Raw genomic sequence first — 21,795 nt, 5'->3', positions numbered from 1 at the left:
TTTCTCATTGCCATGTAGTACTCCATTGTGTACATATACCACATCTTCTTGATCCACTCATCAGGTGATGGACATTTAGGCTCCTTCCATGTTTTGGCTATTGTTGACATTGCTGCTATGAACATTGGGGTACATGTGCTCCTATGCATCAGCACTTCTGTATCCCTTGGGTAAATCCCTAGCAGTGCTATTGCTGGGTCATAAGGGAGTTCTATGGATAGTTTTTTGAGGAACCTCCACACTGTTTTCCAGAGCAGCTGCACCAGTTTACATTCCCACCAACAGTGCAGGAGGGCGCCCGTCTCTCCACACCCTCGCCAGCATCTATAGTCTCTTGCTTTGTTCATTTGAGCCACTCTGACTGGCGTGAGGTGGTATCTCGGTGTGGTTTTGATTTGTGTTTCCCTGATGAGGAGTGATGCTGAGCATCGTTTCATGTGCCTGTAGGAAGCGTGAGGAGCGAGACCGGATGAGCTTGCAGCTTCATGTGTAAAGGTGGTTTGATCCCCCTTCTTGATGGACGTCCTTCCTCCGAGAATACGGTCACGGGGAGAAAGCTACTTGGTTGGGGGACATGCTGACCGCCACGTGGTGGGTGTCAGGCAGCTCCAGCATGGGCCCAGACACAGGGCTGTCATTACCAGAGCGGCCAGCGGTGGCCCAGTGGTGTGTCCAAGGCCGAGCATCTGTGGTCTGATGTCACAGCAGCCTGTGTGACGGGGAGGGGGCCCCGGAGACGCTGTGTGTCTCGGCCCCCTTGCAGCCTCCGGGCTGAGGTGGGAACGCACACATCCTTCCATCATTTCTACAAATCACATGACTCCCTGACAGACACCACTGGTCACAGAAGGGTTTTCGATGTTTCCTGTGAAGGCTGTGTGTGCAGGAGACGGATGCCCCGCAGCTGCTCTCCCTGTGCAGCCCGCTGCCCACCCCCCCTTCCTCTGGGCAGGATGTGTGTTCCTATCCTCTTCCCCGTGAACTTGGGTGCACACTTGTCCCTGGAGAGACGCGTGTGCGGTGTGCACCTCTATGACTATCCTGCACTTGGGGATGCAGGTGACAGAGCAGGCGTGTCCACTCCCCCATTTCCTTGGTCATGTGGCGGCGTGTGGCTGGCCAAGGGCACCTTTAGAGCTGTCCTGCACTTGGGGACACGGGTGACAGAGCAGGCGTGTCTGCTCCACTTCCTTGGTCACCGTAACCGTGGGCAGTGTGTGGCTGGCCAAGGGCTTCTGGTGTCAAGTGCAGCTGTGCCCGCCACACATACTTTAGTCTGGTTTCCTGGCCTCTGCTAATCAGGGCAAGGGTCAGGCGGGCCCATGTCCCCACGGCGGGGGAGTGAGGGGGCATGGCGGCCACCCCAGGGGAGGGGCAGGGAGGGCATCGGTTCTAAGGAAACCGGGACATGCTCTCTGCGAAGACGGGAGAAGGACACACGCCTGCGGGCGGCTGCAGGTAGGAGCTCAGGGGACAGCTGCCCCAGGGTAATGGGCCCCCGGGGACTTCTGCTGAGAGAGACCCATCCCCACCGACTCCAGGGCACACAGCGTGTTTGTGGCAGCTCCCAGGTGCACACAGAGCCGACGGGAGGGGCTGAAGGCGGAAGCATCCACTCTGGAGCCCATGGCTGTCCCCGAGACAGGGGCCACCGGCTCCCCTGAGGGGCTGAGGCATGGGGGACGGACAACTGGCCAGCCCAGCCCATTGCTCTCCTAGGCTGGAACACAGCCCACAGACACCCTGGTGGCAACACCACAAGAGAGAGTTTCTGTCTGTTCCGGCCCTCAAGGACTACCTTGGGTGAGGTCACTTCCTTCTTTGTTTTCTTCCAGATCTTCATAATCGTATTTACAGTTCCTCTTTTTAAAAATTTTTCTTTCTAAAGGAATGATTTTTTTTTTTAATGTTGATTTTGGAGAGAGGGTCTGAGTAGGGGAGGGGGAAGGGGGGAGAGGAGGAGGGAGAGGAAGAGGGAGAGGAGGGGGGAGAGAGAGAGAAAGAGAGAGAAAGAGAGAGAGAGAGGGAGAGGGAGAGAGAGAGGAGAGAGGATAGGGAGAGAGGGAGGCTCCCAAGCGGGTTTGGAACTGTCAGCACAGAGCCCGATGCGGGGCTCAAACCCACGAACCATGAGATCCTGACCTGAGCTGAAGTTGGACTCTTAACTCATCAAGACACCCAGGTGCCCCCAGCATGCACTTTTCAGCTTGTGCCCACGGGACAAGTATAGGAACTGATTGTTACACGGAAGGTTCTGGAACATCACGTGGAAGCTTCTACAATGAGACTTTTCTCTTGGAGACGGTCTTCAACATCCCTCTCTGAATCTTCCACTCCAGCCCCAAGGAAACATTTCCTCAAACTAGCAAACAATGCTTCAGTATCTACTTAAGCCATGCCAACTAGACTACTTTGGGTTCAAAAATAAACCATTGCAAGCACAGCATTGCATTAAGCGCAAGCTTTGCATCTTCCACACGGCACCTGCCGGTGGGAAGCTGGCACCGACTCCCCACGCGGCCAGGCTCCCTGCATTTACAGGACGAGCATCTGAAGCACTTGGTCTAAGTTTTCTCTGGAGCCTGGATGAAGAGAGCAACCCCGGCAGGCCCAGTGGGAAGGGAGGGGACGCTCTTTGCCGAGACAGTGACACACAGGCTACACGTATGGTGCCGAGTCTCACCAGCACAGTGACGCTTACATAGGGTCCTGGGCGCAGACCCCTCCAGCCTGCTTGAGCCCGAAACAGGAGCTCTGTGAATGCAAAGGATCAAGTCACATCAAATCTGGGTCACCCAGCGCTTCTTCCAAGGAAAGTGAATGCTTACAACAGTTCAACTCAAGTGCAAACCACCACCAGACCCTGCTCCTTGCCCGGTCTGCGGGCTCAGGGAAGGGCTGCACGGTGCTCTTGAGGTCACACAGAAACAGTTGCACAGATGACATCAGGAGGGCACTTAACGCACAGAGAAACCCTACCACTAAGGGACTGAGGCAAAGTGACGATTCCTGCCAACATTGTTTCCTAGATCTGGTGGTCTCCCTGGAACAACGCCCCGAGTCGTCCCTTGGATTTCACCTGTCGGACATTTGCTGGGCGCTGTCTACATTAAATCCACACCATCCATTTCTAAGTAGCAGGGGGCAGACGTTCAGTTTCCTGCAGTAGGCACCCTGCTGGCTGGGGTTGAGGGCGCTGACTCCACAGAGGTCTTCGGCCTCACCCTGCCCCGTGTCAGCCCCTGGAGGGGCCCTTCCTGTCTGGCAAAGGCAGTGCCTCATTTTGGGTCTCGCTGGCTCTGGAGACCACACATCACATGGCACTGGCCAGTCCTCTGCGAGCTTCTCATGACCACGGGGTGTGACTGGGAAAAGGCCAAGGATCCTGTCTGGTGGGTCTACCACGAGCCCATCAGTATTCCTCACACACAGGGGCCGTGTGTTCTTTTACTCAGCGAGAAAAGACATTCTCATCAAGAAAAGGAGGTAGGTCAGCAAAGTCCACGCATTAAAGACATTAGAAATCCACACTTTTACTTAAAAATACATGTACGACTTCTTTTCCTAAAATGTCTAAAGCAGGACACATTGATGAGAACAAATTCCAACAGGAGTGGCTGCATTTGGCCTTTGGTAAGAAATCCTCAAGGGTGAGTGTGCCGGGGCGGTGACACAGGACACTTCTGTGACCCCCACCCTGCCCCCACCCAGAGGACCACCACTAACAACTACTCGTACACGAGACACCGCCAACAGAGTCCCAGACCATGAGGGTAAGGCGAAAGCACCCCCAAACCACAGACAAAGACAGAGCACACGAGGTGGGGGCGGGCAGGGGCGTCCACAGTGTCCCTCCCCCAGGCCAGCACAGCACAGGGCTGGTCCCTCCGACCCCGTGGTTCCTCCATGCCAGAGAGGACCCAGGTGCATATGCAGCTCCCCTATCAATTACTTCAACCCATCTGGCCTATGGAAGGCAATCGGAAACATATGCTCCAAGCCCCTTTTATAACATTTCCCTAGAGGTGTACTTCACACTGGTCCAAGCCTTTAGAATATTATGAAACATCCTTCACAACTTTGGTCCAGTCCGAAAAGGAATAATAAATACTAACTTTACAAAACATGTTATTATCTACACTACTTGTATTGATTGCATTCTGATGGCCCCAACTAAATATCTATGCAGAAAAAGCAAGCCCATATGAATGCAGATTTGACCCTATAGGATCTGCCCCTCTACCTTTCTCTATATAAAATTTTTCCTAGTAGCCATCACATTCTTACTCTTCAACCTAGAAATCGCACTCCTACTACCCTTACCCTGAGCTTCACAAACAACTATACTTACTAGAGCACTACTATTAATTTCACTTCTAGCTGCAAGTCTAACTTATTAATGAACCAAAAAAGGACTAGAATGAACTAAATATGATAGTTTAAACTAAAACAAATGATTTCAACTCATTAGGTTATAGTTGACACTATAATGATCAAAGGTTTATAGTATATATTAGTATTTTCCTAGCCTTTATTATATCTCTCATAGGGTTACTAATAGATCGACCTCACCTGATATCTTCCCTCCTATGTTTAGATGGAATATTATCCCCATTCATAATAACCGTAGTAGTTTCACATAATCACTTTACACTAGCCAGCATAACCCCCATCACCCTACAATAGTAGGAGGCTGCCTGTGAAGCCGCACTAGGCCTATCCCTCCTAGTAACAGTATCCAATACATTTGGAACCCATTACATACAAAACCTAAACCTCCTACAATGTTAAAAATTATCCCAACTATCATACTAATTCCACTCACATGGCTATCAAAACCCAACATAACCTGAATTAACTCAACAGCTACAGCCTACTAATTAGCCTTATCAGCCTTCCCTACCATAATCAATATAATGACAAAAGCTTTAACTCTTCACTATTCTTCTCAGACTCACTCTCCGCACCCCTACTAGCACTGACAGCATGACTCTTACCATTAATACTTACAGCCAGCCAATCGCACTCACCAAAGGAGACTCTACCCGAAAACAACTCTACAATACTCACCCTTCTACAACTATTTCTAATCATAACTTTTACTGCCATAGAAGTGGTTATATTTACATTCTACTTGAAGCCACACTTGTCCCTATCCTGATCGTCATTACCTGATGAAGTAATCAAATAGAATGACTAAAAACGCAGACCTCTACTTCTTATTCTATACCTAGTAGGCTCATTACTCCTTCTGGCCGCTGTTATATACCCAAAACACATCAGGATCCCTAAACTTTCCAATCCTACACTACTGAACCGAAGCAACTCAACCACCTGGTCCAATATTTTCCTAGGACTAGCATGTATGAAAACATTCATAGTAAAAAAAAAAAAAATCCCTCATACAGGTCCCACCTCCGACTACCTAAAACACTCGTGGAATCTCCTTGCCGCTGTGCTCCTAAAACTAGGTGGGCCTCTTCGGGAGCCCCCACTCAGGGTATGCCCAATGGAGATCTTGGCAAAGAGATTTCACCCTGCAGGGCCCAGCCAGTCTGCCTAGCAGCAACCCCATTCATCTGCAGAGCCCAGGGAGCATGTGGACCACAGCCCTGCCTTCTACGGTCCTCAAATGAATACACTGGCTGGCCCAGCAGCCCGATCTACCCCCGGCCCTGCAGGTTAACCGTGGGGTACAGGCTCTGGCCTCTCTGGCCCAAACAGCCTGAAAAGGAAGCTGCAAGAAATTTGGTGCTGGCACCCCGAACCTGTCCTGTTGGGCCCTGTCCCGACCTGGAGCTGGGGGCACCCGGGCCTGTCCTGACCTAGAGCTGGGGGCACCAGGGCCTCATCCTGACCTGGAGCTGGGGACATCTGGGGCCTGTCCTGACCTGGAGCTGGGGACACTCTGGCCCCATCTTGTCGAGCTGGGGGTACCTGGCCTGTCCTGACCTGGAGCTGGGCCACCTGAGCTGTGTTGGCAGGGAAGTGGAGCCACAGCCCAGTGTAGCCCCCTGGACCACGAGGCCCACAGGACACCTGGGGTCTGCAGAGCCACACACAAGGGGCACATGGCCTGCGGGACAGAGCCAGGGTCCTGCTTCAACTCGAGAGTCTCCCTGAATCCAGACAAGAGCCCTGTGGGCCCCGGAGCTCATTCTCCTGGTGCTGCCCCCTCTTCCTTGCAGCCCATTCCAGTGCTGCCCCCCCAAAGCCCATTCAGCTGGGACACGAAACTGCACACGGCCAGCAGCACGGTCCATCCTCAGTGCTACTCACAGTCCACAGCCAGTGGGGGTCGAAGGACCTGCAGAAAAGCTGGCGGCCTCATGTCATCAGGGCATCGTGTGCCCAACATGGCTGGACCTGGGCAGAGACACTGGCTTACAGCCTCCCGTCGTCCCCCCCCAACCCCCACTGCCCAGGAACTGGTGTGGCCCGCACAGATGGCACAGAAGGCTCAGACAGACAGTGGGGACAGCCCAGGCAGTGTAGATGGTATGAACGGCACAGACAGTGTGAATGGCCCAGACAGCATGGACAGTGCGGATGGTGTAGACGGCCCAGGCAGCCAGCCCCACCAGAGTCAAGGCAGCCACAGAGCCTACTGTGCGGCCTCGTCCGTGCAGGGAACCTGGCCAGCTGTCCCGTCCATCTCTCCACGGCCAGAGTGTACAGCCTGGGCAGCGGCCCCGCCCTCAACCGACACCCACCGCAAGCCCCCCCCGCCTGTGTCCACAAGCCCCAACGGGGACGTGGGGGTGAAGAGGACACCACTTGCTTAAACACGCAGTCACCAACAACAGAGCCAGCATGACACCAAAGGAGCAAATTAACAGCCTCCAACTTCCCAAATCCAAGGAGACAGAGGGACATCCAGGTTCACAAAGCCACAGGGAGCCCCAAAGGGTCAAACACAAATAGGGCTGTGCCAAGACATACTATGATTAAGTTGTCAAAAGTCTAAGACAAAGAACCATTTCTTTAAAGTGAAAAGAGAAATTAGATACCAGGGAACGTCCATGGGGCTACAGGCAGGCTTCCCACCAACGGTGCCCAGGCCAGGAGGGAACTGATGGGAAAGCTGTTGGGGCCTGGGGGGCTCAGCCAGACGCTCAGGTCATGATCATGTCATGACCTCGCAGTCAGTGAGCTCAAGCCCCACGCTGCACTCTGCTGTCACGTGGAGCCTGCTTTGGATCTTTCGTCTCCCACCCTCTCTCTGCCCCTCCCCTGCTCATGCTCTCTCTCAAAAATAAACGTTTTAAAAAAATAAAAAGTTATCACAAAAACATACAAAGGTAGTATAAAATTCACTGATAATGGTATATAGTTGTTGAATTTGACCATATATATTTATATGGGTGGGGGGAGTCCATTATACACCGTGTTGTGGTAATGGTGGTGTAGCATTTAGAATTCTACTCTAGGGGTGCCTGGGGAGCTCAGTTCATGATCTCGCAGTTTGTGAGTTTGAGCCCCGCATCGGGCTCTGAGCTGATAGCTCAGACAGAGCCTGGAGCCTGCTTTGGATTCTGCGTCTCCTTATCTCTCTGCCCTTCCCTTGCTCATGCTCTGTCTCTCAAAAATAAACATTAAAATACAACAACAACAACAACAACTCTCAAAGTTTGAAAAAAAAAATCCATACCTCTGAAGATCTGTTACTGGTCATACCACACAAAATAATATAAACTAACATTAATAACCTAAAATGTAAGGGGGAGCAGAGATAAAAGTATAAAGTTTAGGGATTCTATTGAAGTTATCATCAAGTTAAAACAGGGTGTTATATTTTAAGATGTTTCATGGAAGCCTCATAATAACCACAAGGTAAAATCTATAGTTAATTACACAAAAGAATATGATAAAAAGTCAAAGCATAAGAACACCAAAAACACAACATAGGATGTGAAAAAAACCAAAAATGGATCTACAAAAACAGCCTGCAATCAACAAAAAAGCAAAAGTAAATCCTTACCTACCCACAATTACTTTTAATATAAATGCATTAAATTCTCTCATCAGAAGACAAAGGGCTGAATGAGTTAAAAAAAAAAAAAACCAATATCTATGACACGCTACCTACAAGAGACTTTAGCCCTAAAGACACACATGGACTGAAAGTGAATGGATAGGAGATTTGAAGCTGATAATATACAGGATTAGTGGTAGCTACACTTAAGTGGGATAAAAATACACCTTATACTGAAAGCGGTAAGAACACACAGACAAGGCCATTATCCATCTAAAAGATGTAACAATTGCCGGGGCGCCCGGGTGGCTCAGTGGGTTAAGCGTCTGACTCTTGACTTGGGCTCAGGTCATGATCTCACAACTGTTTCACAGCCTGTGTCAAGCTCCTTGCTGAGCTCGCAGCCTGCTTGGCATTCACTCCCTCCTTCTCCCTCTGCCCCTCTCCCCTTCTCTTGCTCCTTCTCTCAAAACAAAAACAAAAACAAAAACCAACGGTAATGATTTATGTACCAAACACGGCAGAATACATAAAGCAAGAACTAAGAGGCAAAAGGAGAAACAGTGACACAGCAGTTGGGGATCCCGGTTCCCACCCCTCAAGGGGAGGCAGATGAGACAGAATTAACAAGGTAGCAGATTTGAATATTACACACCAAATGGACCCAAGAGACATACGCAAAACATTCTGACAACAAAATACACGTTCTTCTCAAAAGCACATGGAATATGTTCTAACATAGACCATATGTTCCATAGGCCACAAAACAGTCATAGCAAATTCAACAGCAGGCATCTCTATGGAAGTTTCTCTGGGAATGAAAGGGCTAACATAGGACATTTTCTTGCCCTCCTTCTGCCTGCTTACCCAACACCAGCTGCTGCCAGTTCGGACACTATCCATCCACCGTGTGAGCATCACTCATGTAACCCCAGTGTTCCAACAGAACCACCTCACCCAAAGTGTCCGCTCTGGCAGGGACCCCTGCCAACTGACACCCACACCCAACCTGCTGTGGAAGTTCAGCTGGGACCAGAGCCCCTCCGAAGGAGCTCTGCCCGCCTGACCCAGTGGGGCACCTCAGATAGGACCGGCGCCTCCAAAACAGCTCCTGTGAGTCCTGCTCCCCAGTTCACCTGCAGCAGTCACGACCCAACCGCAAGAGGGGCAGCGCATGAGGCCCACGGGGGACATCCCTGGAGTGCCCGGTTGTGGTGGTCCAGGGAGACTGTGCTTCGGAGCCCCTGGAGATGCCTACTACATAAGCCCACTCCCTCAAGATCAGGAGACATACTGATCTACCTATTAGAAGGGATAAACGTAGAGTCAGACAAAATTAGGACACACAGTGATATGTTCTAGAAAAAAAGAGACAAATCCTCTGGAAAAATAACTAAATGAAACAAACAATTTGAGAAAGAGTTCAAAGTGAGAGTCAAAAGATAATCCCCCAAATTAGAAGAATGGATGAACACAGGGAGAACTTCAAAGAATTAGAAAATGTAAGAACCAATTAGAGCTAAAAAACTACAACAACTGAAATGAAAAATACACTAGAGGGAATCAACAGCAAAGCAGAGGATGCAGAAGAAAGAGTCAAAGATCTGGAAGACCAGATGGTGGAAATTACCCCAGCTCAGCAGCAGAAAGGAATTCGATTTCATTTTTAGCAAAAAGGAATTTTTAATTTTTTTCAATGTTTATTATTTTTGAGAGAGAGAGAGAGAGGGAGGGAGGGAGAGAGCGAGAGCTAGAGTGAGCGAGCATGAGCGGGGGAGGGGCAGAGACAGAGGGAGACACAGAACCCAAAGCAGGCTCTAGGCTGAGAGCTGTCAGCCCAGAGCCTGATGTGGAGCTCAAACTCAAGAGCTGTGAGACCATGACCTGAGCAAACGTTGGATACTTACCCGACTGAGCCACCCAGGCACCCCCCAAAAGAGGAAATTTTTAAATGCAGGTAGTTTAAGTGCTATCTACGATGACATCAAGCACACTAACATTCACATTAAAGGGGTCCCAGAAGGAGAAGAGAGGAAGGGCAGAAAACATGTTGGAAGAAATAATGTTTTCCATCCTGGGGAAGGACACAGACGTCCAGGCCCCAGAAGCACAGAATGTCCCAAACAAGATAAACCCAAAGAGGTCCACACCAAAACAGATAATTAAAATGTGAAAAATTAAAGATAAAGAGAGAAATCTTCAAAGTAGCAAGAGTATAACAACCAGTCACATAAAAGGGAAGACTCCAGAGACGATCAGCTGATTTTTCAGCACAAACTTTCCAGGTCATAAGGGAGAGGCATATATTCTAAGTGTTGTAAGAAACAAACCTACATGGCCATGATCTTAGAGTTTGTGAGTTTGAGCCCTGTGTCGGGCTCTCCACTCTCAGTGAAGGGCCTGCTTTGGATCCCCTACCTCCCCCTCTCCCTGCCACTCCCCTCCCTGTGCTCGCGAGCATTCTCCCTCAAAAATAAACCTAAAATATATATATGTGTATACATATATTTAAAGAACAAAACCTACAACCACAAGAACACTCCACCCACCAAGATTATCACTTAGAACTGAAGGAAAAATTTCCCATACAAGGAAAACTTAAACAAGTTCCTCACTACTACACCAACAGTACCAGAAATGTTAAAGGGACCTCTTAAAGCAGAAAAGGCCATAACCAGATGATAATTAAGAAAAAAATCTCACTGCCAAAAGCAACATGTAATAAAGGCAGCGAATGAACCACTTATAAAGCATGAAGATTAAAAAACAAACACAGTAAAAATAATCTGTACCTATAATAGAAGGTATACAAGATTAAAAGATGTACAATATGATGTCAAATAAATAAAATGTGGAGAGTGGAGTAAAAGCGTAGTGCTTTTAGGCTGTCTTCTAACCTCAGGGACGATCAAACTGGAGGGACTGTTACAGACTCATGGTGTTATACATGCGCTTCCAAAACCCTTAACAGACGCAGGCTTACCTCGTCTTCTCGTGCTTTGCTTTATTGTACAAGTACTTTTTTTTTTTTAAAAAAAACAAATTGAAGGTGTATGGCAATCCTGCATCAAACAAGTCTATTAGCACTTCTTTTCCAACAGCATTCACTTTGTGTGTGGCATTTTGGTAATTCTAGCAATATTTCATGCTTTCATGTTATTGTATTTGTCATGGTGATTAGTGATCTTTGATGTTACTGTTTTATTTTTTGGGGGGGGCCACAAACTGTACCTATATGTGTGTTCTAACTGCTGCCCTGACCCACCGTTCTGGTCCCTCCCTCTTCCCTGAGACACAACAACACGGGAAGTAGACAATGGCCTTGCAGAGGCCCAGGGCAGCCCCCCCCAACCCCCATGGGCCACAAAGGCATGAAGACTATTTTGAGTTCAAAGCCATCTAGACCAGCAGATTCAGGGAAGGCTCTCCCCAGCCCCACTGCCTAAAGGACTCCATGGAGAGCCTGCTCCAGGAAGCCAGCGCAGTGTCATACGAATGAGGGATGGAGGACAGGGAGGGGTCTGGCAGGGCCTGTCTGTCCCAGACCCTGCGTCCCACTGTTTGCATAGCCAGGCAAACTCTTCCTTCTTCCTGAGGACTCGTCCCTTCCCTGGGAAGACTCAGACCCCCACACCTTTCCCCTCAGTTCAGGATGATGCAGACCCCTCACTGGGCGGGTCTTTGGAGTTTCTATGTTTGTGTGGATTCCTCATACGTATGTTATTGAAGGTGATTTTCTGTTCGTCTATCTCAAGTCCATTTGATTCTTAGTCCAGCTAGAACGACCTCAAGGGGACAGGATATTCTTGCTCCCTGACATCACTAAGTGCTCAAGAGCAAGGAAGGGTCTCCGGCCTCCACTTCCTCAAAAGCTACAAGCGAGGAGGCCTAGTGAGGAAAGCCTGACTTTGGCCTAATGGCGAAGCTATGAACGCAGAGGAAGTTCCACACTGACGTGCAGGACGCTCCTGCAGTGAGCACACGCGTGAGACCGTGAGGGCCTGGACAGACAAGGTTCCAACGGTCCCAGTGCAGGACCAAGCCAGCTGCCACACTCCCGGACACCAAAGCGTCACCCGGAGCAGCTCTGACACAGGGTGGGTGTGGGAGGCGTCAGGAAAGAGGCCGTTTCCAGAAACCCAAGCGCAAGGTGAGGCGGCCAGTGCAGGTGGAGAGGCCACAACTCACCCAGAAGGCCCACCTGAGGGAGCTACACTAAACAACAGATTTTCAGTGTAGACAAGTCACGGCCCCACCGAAGGCCCCCCGCCCAGGACCGGCACAGCTGGAGAGCGGTCAGCTTCCCAGGACAGGCGGACCCTCCCGCCAGGGACAAGGCAGCAGGGACCTCAAGGAGGCAGGGCCTTGAGGAGGCAGGGCGCAGGGGCCACTCTGCAGGTGCCACCCCGCTACCCTGCCAGCCACAGCTGGAACAACCACGCCCGATGACAGCACCTCTGTCCACAGCGGCACTCTAGCTTTTCATTTTTTCTAGCTTAACGGTCCACAGGTTTTCTGGTTTTTCCACATCCCCCCTGTTCCGTGGACTCCAAGGGCCCGGACCCCAGCAGCCCAGGCCCCTCCCACGGGGTCCCCGCGGAGCCCCAGCACCTCGCCGTGTGGCCCCCTTCTTCCCCCTGGTGCTTCAGGAAGCCGGCGGCCCCCGCAGTGCGGGCGCTAGTTCCGGGGCCCAAATCCTGCCCTCGCCAGGCCTGCTCGCAGCGGTGCCCACAGCGTGCCGGAGCCTCCACAGGCTCTTCGGGGTGGCCACGGGTACACCTGCAGGGGGCGCCTTCTAACGGACCCGCTCCCTCGGCCTCCACGATGTCCCGTTTCCTTAAGGTTCTCATCGCCCAGAAGGTTCTCAGAGGCCCAGAGGCCTGCTTCAGATTCTGTGTGTCTCTCTCTCTCTCTGCCCCTCCCCCATTTGCACTCTGCCCCTTTCTCTCAAATATAAATAAACATTAAAAAAAAAAGGGGGAGGGTGTTTCACAGTTGGGTCCAGCCCTCAGGGTTGTGAGGGTTCAAAACCACAGTGGAGGAAGTCCTTGCAGATGTGCTGGGAACAGCAAAAGGACTAGAATCAGAAGTGGAGCCTAAAGCCAGGACTGAGTGGCAGCAAGCCCATGATAAAACCTGAACGGAGGAGGGGCAGCTTCTTAGCTAAGGAAGGTTTCTTGAGATGGAATCTACTCCTGGTGGAGATGCCGTGAACACTGGTGAGAAGGTAACACAGGATTCAGAATCAGACATGAACTTAGTTGATAGAGCAGCAGAGGGTTTGAGAAGATGGACTCCGGTTTTAAAAGGAGGTCTACTGTGGGTAAAAAGCTATCTAATGGCATGTGTGACACACAGGAATCGCTCATGGGAAAAAAATGTCAAACACTGTAGCAAAACTTGTTTTCCTATTTTAATAAATCCACGGCCACCCCAGCCTTCAGCAACCACCACCCTGATCGGTCAGCAGCCTACAACAGGCAAGACCTTCCACCAGCACGAAGACGGATTCACTGCCAACTCCAGTGATGATTAGCATTTTATAAGCAATAAGCCTTCTTAAATTAAGATATGAACTTTTTTTTTAAAGAAAGAATGCTATTGCACATTTAATAGACTATAGTGTGAACATCACTTTCAAATGCACTGGGAAACCAAAAGATTCATTTAACTCTTTTGACGGTGGTGGTCCGGAACTGTGTTGGTCTGGAATCTTCAAGGTATGCCCATACACAAAAACTAAAGAAAAGAAATCCAAACACTGAAGAAATTTTCATCAAATCGCAAGGGAAGAGCAAGAGAAGAAAGGAACAAAGAAGTACAAAAACCAGCAATCAACAAAATGGCAATAAGTGCATACATAACGATAATTTTGTTAAATTAAAGGGATTAAGAGAGATCCATTCACACACTGCCTTTAAGAGCTTAATTTAGACTTAAAGACACACACAGACTGAAAGCGTGAGATGGAAAAAGAGAGTCCCTGCAAATGGAAATCCAAAGAAAGCTGGGGAGGCAATACTCACATCAGAGAACACAGACTTGGCAAGACACATGTATGTAACCAGAGAAAGGCGTTACATAATGATAAAAGCACCACTTCAACAAAGGGATACCAAAATTCTCATACCTACGCACCTGAGTGGGGGGCACCCACATTTAGGAAAAACTGGCAATAATAGTCAGTGACACTTTTTTACTTTAAATGTAAATTCCAGTTAACACACCATGCAATATTGGTTTCAGGAGTAGTAGGATGCAGTGATTCCTCACTTGCCTACGACACCCAATACTCATCATAAAGTGACCTCCTTAATGCCGATCCCCCCACTCTCCTCCCTCCATCAACAGTTTGTTCTCTGTACTTAAGAGTCTCTGGTGGCTTGTTTCCCTCTCTCCTCTTCCCCACTTCCCATACATTTATCTGTTGTGTTAAATTCCACACAGGAGTGAAATCATATGGTATCTTTCTCTGACTTATATCACTTAGCATAATATATTCAAGCTCCATCTATGTTGTTGCAAATAGCAAGATTTCATTGTTTTTGACGGTTGAGTAATATTCCATTGTGTGTGCATGCGTGCATGTGTGTATCTTTATCCATTTATCAGTCAACAGACACTTGGGGCTCTCCATATATTGGTGTTGTTTGTAACGCTGCTATAAACATTGGGGTGCATCCACCCCTTTGAATCTGTATTTTTGTATCCTTTGGGTAAATAGCTAATAGTCCAATTGCTGGGTCCTGGGTAGTTCCTATTATTCCTTTAGTTTCTTGAATTCTCCAGAGTGGCTGCAACAGTTTGTATTCCCACCAACACTGCAAGAAGTTTCCCCATTCTCTACCTCCTCACCAACACCTGTTGTTTCTTGTGTTATTAATTTTAGCCATTCTGACAGAGGTGAGGTTACATCTCACTGTGGTTTGGACTGGTATTCCCCTGATGATGAGTGACGTTGAGCATCGTTTCATGTGTCTATTAGCCATCTGGATATCTTCTTTGGAAAAGTGTCTATTCATGTCTTCTGCCTGTTTCTTTTTTTTTTTTTTAATGTTTTTTATTTATTTTTGATACAGAGAGAGACAGAGCATGGGAGGGGGAGGGGCAGAGAGAGAAGGAGACACAGGACCAGAAGTAGCTCCAGGCTCTGAGCCAGCTGTCAGCACAGAGCCCGACGTGGGGCTCGAACCCACGAACGTGAGATCTGACCTGAGCCGAAGTCGGAGGCCCAACCGACTGAGGCACCCAGGCGCCCCTCTGCCTGTTTCTTAACTGAGTTGTTTTTTGGGTATTGAGTTTGGTAAGCTCTTTATAGATTCTAGATAATAGCTCTTTATCAGTTATGTTGTTTGCAAATATCTTTTCCCCATTCTGTAGGCTGCCTTTTGGTTTTGTTGATTGCTTCACTGTGCAGAATCTTTTTATCTTGATGAGGCCCCAATAGTTCGTTTTTGCTTTTGCTTCCCTTACTTCTGGCAATGTCTCTAGTAAGAAGTTGCTCTGGCTGAAGTCAAGAGATTACTGCCTGTGTTCTCCTCTAGGATTTTAATGGTTTCCTGTCTCCCATTTAGGTTTTTCATCCATTTTGAACTTATTTTTGTGTGCGCTATTAAGAAACCGGTCCAGTTAACTCTTCAGCAGGAGACTTTCAAACCTCATTTCTATCAATCATCCAGACAGATAACTGTAAGGAAATAGTGGCTTTAAATGACACATTAGACCAGATGGAACTAACAGATACATATATAGAACATTCCATCCAAAGGCAGAATACACATTCTCTTTGAGTGTACACAGAACACTGTAGGTTGGGCTACAAGATGAGTCTAAAAAATTTAAGACTGAAGTCATATCAAGCATCTTTTCCAACCACAGCAGCATTAGACCAAAAGTCAATTATAAGAAACAAACCGGAAGAAACACGGGCGGATGTTCAGCAACATGTTAGTGCGGTGAGTGGGGCGAGGAAGACACCGCGGGGCGATGAAAACCCACCTGGGGGCGCCTGGGTGGCCAGTCTGGTAAACGTCCAACCTCGGCTCAGGTCATGATCTCACGGTTCGTGGGTTCAAGCTTGCATCTGGCTCTGTGCTGACAGCTCAGAGCCCTGAGCCTGTCAGATTCTGGGTCTCCCTCTCTCTCTGCCCCTCTCCTGCTCACAGTCTATCTCTATCTCCCAAAAATAAATTAACAATAGAAAAATTAAAGAAAAAATACCTTGAGATGAATGAATGCAAACACATCTTCCGATCTGTGGCACACCAAAAGCCATTCTAAGAGGGACAGTGATACAGGCCTACCTTAAGAAGAACATTTCAAGTCAACACTGATACCTAAAGAAACTGAAACATGAAATACACTAATAAAAAAATCATCGAAACCAAAAGCTGATTCTTTGAAAACATAAAATTGATAAATCCTTAGCCAGATACATCAAGGAAAAGAGAGAAGTCAGAATCAGAAACTCAGGAAAAGTTACAACCGCTGGCACAAAAACACAAGGGGTAAGAGTAACTACCATGCATAATTACACCAACTAGACAATCTAGAAGAAATGGATGAATTCCTGGAAACATACAATCTTCTAAGAGTGAATCAGGAAAAAATTAAATATTTGAGCAGACCAATTACTAGAAAATAAGTTGAATTGGTAATGAAAAAACTTCAACAAAAGTCCAGGACCAGATGGATTCACAAATTCCCCAAACTTGTGAAGAAGAGTTAGTATCTATCCTGGTCAAGCTGTTCCACAAAACTGAAGAGGAAGGAATGTTTGTAAATTCATTCAATGAGGCCAGCATTACCCAGAAATCAAAACCAGAGACACTAAAAAGAAAACTACAGACCCAAATCTCTGATGAACATGATACAACAATCCTCAACAAAATATTAGCAAACTGCATTCAATACTACATTAAAAGGATCATTAACCACAACAAAGTGGGATGAATTCCAGGGATACAAGGATGTTTTCCTATCTACAAATCAACATGCTACACGACATTAACAAAATGATGGATAAAAATATCTCAATAGATGAAGAAGCACTGGACAAAAATCAACATCCATTCATGATAAAAACTCTCAGCAAAGTGGGATATGGGAACATACCTCAACATAATGCTGGTTATATACGACAAATTCATAGCTAACATTATGCTCAATGGTAAAAACAGTAAAGAGCTGAAAGCTTTGATCTGGAACGAGTCAAAGATGTCCACTATCATTACTTTTATTCAACATAGTACAGGAAGTCCTAGCCAGTGCAAGTTTGTCCTATAACCAACTATATATAGAAAATCCTAAACAATCTACCCAAGAACTAGTAGGATAAATGAATTCAAAAATGTCTCAGGACATGAAATTTATATTCATCAACTGGTTGCATTTCCACACACTAGTAACAAACAAAAAAGTAATACTATTCAAAGATAATGAGTTTTTTTTAACAAAGTGAAGGCTGTAGCAATACTACATCAAGCAGTTTCACTGGTGCCATTGTTTCAACAGTATTTGCTCACTTCATGTCTGTCATGTTTTGGTTATTCTCACAATAGTTAAAACATTCTCATTTTATTTGCTATTTGATCTGTGACCAGTGATTAAAGTTGGAAAGCTCAGATAATGGTGATCACCTTTTTTGTAATAAAGTATTTTTAAACTAAGGTATGTACATTTTTACAGACATAATCCTATGGCACACTTAGACTATACAGTAGTATAAACATAACTTTACATGCACTGGAAAACCAAGAAAGTCATTTGACTCACTTTATTGAAGTAGTCTGGTACCAAATGTACAACTTTTTGATGTATACCTGCAGTGTTAAAATGTCCATATTACCTGAAGCCAACTACAGATTCAATGCAATCCCTATCAAACACCAGTAACATTTTCCACAGAACTAGAATAATCCTATAATTCATAGGGAACCACAAAAAATCCCTGAAAAGCCAAAGCGATCCTAAGAAGAACAAAGCTGGAGGTATCACATTCAGATTTCAATCTATACTACAAAGCTATAGTTATCAAAACAGTATGGCACTATACATAAGTAGACACACAGATCAGTGGAACCCAACAGAGAGCCCAGAAAAAAACCCGTGCTCAAATGGTAATTAATCTAAGATAAAGTAGGTAAAAATATACAATGGGGAAAAGATATCTCTCCAGTAAATGGTATTGGGAAAACTGGAGAGCTACACGCAGAAGAATCAAACCAGACCACTTTCTTACAAAGACAAAAATACACTCAAACTGGATTAAAGACCTAAATATAAGACCTGAGATCATAAAACTCCCAAGAGAAAACTGTGGCATAAACTTGTGGATAGCAGTCTTAGTAGTCTTATCTTCAGGCAAAGACAAAACAAGCAAAAACAAACAAATGAGACTACATCAAACTAAAATGCTTTTGCACAGCAAAGAAAACCATCGACCAAACAAAAAGAAATGTACAGAATGGAAGAAATTTGCAAATGATTTATCTGACAAGGGGTTAATATCCAACACATACAAAGAACATATACAACTCAACACAAGAAACATTTTAGTTAAAAAATGGGCAGAGGACATTAATACACTTTTTTCCCCAAGGAAGACATACAGATGGCCAACACACACGAAAAGATGCTCAACATCACTAATCATCAGAGAAATGCAAATAAAACCACAATGAGCTATCCCCTCACACTTGTCAGGATGGCTATCATCAAGAAGAAATAAAAAGTGTTGTGGGAATATAAATGGGTGCAGCCACCATGGAAAATAATACGGAGGCTTCTCAAAACACTAAAAATAAAACTACCATACAGGGTGCCTGGGTAGCTCAGTCAATTAAGCGTCCAACTTCAACTCAGGTCATGATCTCACCATTCCTGAGTTCTAGCCCTGCATCAGGCTCTGTGCTGACAGCTCAGAGCTTGGAGCCTATTTCAGATTCTCTGTCTCCCTTTCTCTCTCCATCCCCTGCTAGCAATCTACCCCCCTCCCCCATAAACTTTTAAAAAAGAAAAACTATCATACAATCCAGCAATTCCACTTATAGGTATTTAACTGAAGAAAATGCAAACACTACTTTTAAAAATATACATGCATCTCTGTTTCCTGCAGCATTATTTACAACAGCCAAGATATGGAAAAAAACCCAGTGCCCATCGATGGTTTAGTAGGTTAAGAACACATAAGGTGTGTGTATTGTACAGCAGAATATGACTTCACCATAAAGAGTGAGATCTTGCCATTTGCAACAACATGGACTTGGTATTAGGCTAAATGAAATGTCAGAGAAAGAGAAATGAAATACCATATAATCTCACTCATACATGGAATCTAAAAAAACAAACAAAAAAAAGAGACTCAAATACAAGGGCAAACTCATGGTTGTCAGCAAGGCAGAGGATGGGAAGATGGGTAAAACAGGTAAAGGGAATTAAAGATACAAATTTCCAGGGGCGCATGGGTGGCTCAGTCGGTTGAGCATCTGGCTTTGGCTCAGGTCATGATCTCACAGTTTGTGGGTTTGAGCCCCATGTTGGGTTCTGTGCTGACAGCTAGCTCAGAGCCTGGAGCCTGCTTCAGATTCTGTGTCTCCCTCTCTCTCTGACCCTCCCCTGCTTGTGCTATCTCTCTCTCAAAAAATAAATAAAATAAAAAATAATTAAAAAATAAAGATACAAATTTCCAGTTAGAAAGGAGTCACAGGGACTTAAAGTACATCATGGGGACTACGGTCAATACTGTAGTAAATGTGATGACAGAGGGTAACTAGACTGCCTGCAGTGAGCAATTTGTAACGTACGCAAGTGTTGAAATCACAACGTTGCACAGCTGAAACTAAAATTGTATGTCAACTACAGTTCTAAAAAGATGATTAAAAGAACTCCTAGAACTCCACAGCAAAACATCACCAATCCAATTACAACAGGCAAAGGACCTAAACAGACATTCTTCCAGAGAAGATATACAAATGGTCAATAAGTACATTAAAAGATGCTCACAGTCACTCAGTAACAGTAAAATGCAAATCGAGGTCGTGCTGAGGCGTCATCTCGCGTTTGTCAGAACAGGTAAGACCAAGAAAACAACTGATGAGTGCTGGGCATGTTGGTAGAAGCATGAAGTGGCTCAGCCACTGGAGACACCAGCATGGAGGTCCCTCAAAAAAGTTAACAGAAATACCCTATGATCCAACAATCCTACCTTGAGATATTTACTCAAAGAACACTGTGTCCAAGAGAGCCCTGTACCCCCATGCTAACAGCAGCGTATTCTGGACAGATCTGGAAACAACCTATGCATCCACCAGCGGATGGGTGGGTTAGAAGTTCTGATACAGACACAATCGATATTATTCAACAGCAAAAAAGAACAAAATCCCACCACTTTCAAAACCATGAGTGACCCCTGAGGGTATGACGTTAAGCAAAGTAAGACAAAGACAGACAAATACTCTTGTGATCTCACGTACCTGTGAAACTTAAACAAGCAAGCTCTGAGAAAGAAATCGGCTATGTGGTCACCAGAGGTGGGGGAGGGGAGGGGAGGGGAAGCAAATGAAGGTGGTCCAAAGGAACAAGTTTCCAGCTGTGGGATAAGCAAGGCGAAGGATGCGGCGTACCACACGGTAGGCACCATGGTTAACAGTGCTCTATGACGTACAGGAAAACTAGGAGCAAATCCTCAAAGGTCACATCGCAAGAACAAAAAACACATTTCTTATTTTTTGGTCTGTTTTGTTTTCTGGGGTTTTCTATCTATGAGATGATGGATGGTAACTAAACCTAACTGGGGTCTTCACAATCTAAGTCAAATCATAGCTCTTACACCTTTCACTTACACAATGCTGTATGTCAATTACTCCTCATTAAAACCGTAAGTAATGTTGAATTGTAATACTGGCATTACGATGGTTTAAAAAAACAGTGTCCTCATGTTTATATGTGAAACAGGCAATCTCAATATGCACACCTTTATGATAAAAGCCAAACTACTCGTTAGGACAGTTTTAAGCCAGTGTTCTCCAGAGAAAAGTCATAAATGATTCATATTTCCATTATCTGCAAAGTTAACTGCTATTTGCTTTTTCTGTTTTATCATACTATGATTCAAAAACACTTAACAGAGATTAAGTCTAACAGGACTAACTCAGGATGCCAGTTTGCTTTAATGCCTTAAGGAATTTTCAAAAAGCACACGGGAACAAATGTGAAGAACACCTGTGTAAGGGCGATGCGAACAGAACAAAGAGTCTTCCGAGTGGGCTTCAATGATTCTGCACAGCTTTTCGGTAAACACGTCTTTTGGCTATGAAACTTCTCTCAGGAACTTGTCTATTTTTGGAAAGTTGGTCCCTATCCTTCCTTGATAACTACTGGGCTCCTATCCAATCAAAACAATGTGAATAAAAATAAGGAAATCAGGGGCGCCTGGATGGCTCGGTCAGTTGTTAGCAAAAATTAAGAAAGCCGAGGTGCCTGGGTGGCTCAGTTAGGATCTCACAGTCATGAGTTTGAGCGCTGCATTGGGCTCTGCACGATCAGTGCGGAGCCTGCTTGGGATTCTCTCTGCGCGCGCACGCACACGCACACACGCACGCACACACACACACACACACACACACACACACACTTGGGATTCTCTCTGCCTCTACACACACACACACACACACACACACACACACTTGGGATTCTCTCTGCCTCTACACACACACACACACTTGGGATTCTCTCTGCCTCTACACACACACACACACACACACACACACACACACACACCCTCTCCCCTCTCCCTCTCTCTCTCTCAAGTAAACTTAAAA

General features: G+C 46.4%; 1 protein-coding gene across 2 annotated transcripts in view; it reads right to left on the bottom strand.

The window, feature by feature from the left end:
* TMEM123 (transmembrane protein 123) overlaps positions 1 to 21,795 on the bottom strand; it is a 56,177-nt gene that overhangs the window by 20,707 nt on the left and 13,675 nt on the right. The window lies entirely within an intron of this gene.

The sequence above is a fragment of the Suricata suricatta genome, chromosome 11 (assembly GCF_006229205.1).
Source record: "Suricata suricatta isolate VVHF042 chromosome 11, meerkat_22Aug2017_6uvM2_HiC, whole genome shotgun sequence".
Classification (NCBI taxonomy): domain Eukaryota; kingdom Metazoa; phylum Chordata; class Mammalia; order Carnivora; family Herpestidae; genus Suricata; species Suricata suricatta.
The sequence above is the reverse complement of the archived record's forward strand: the minus strand, read 5'-3'. Positions and strand labels throughout refer to the sequence as shown.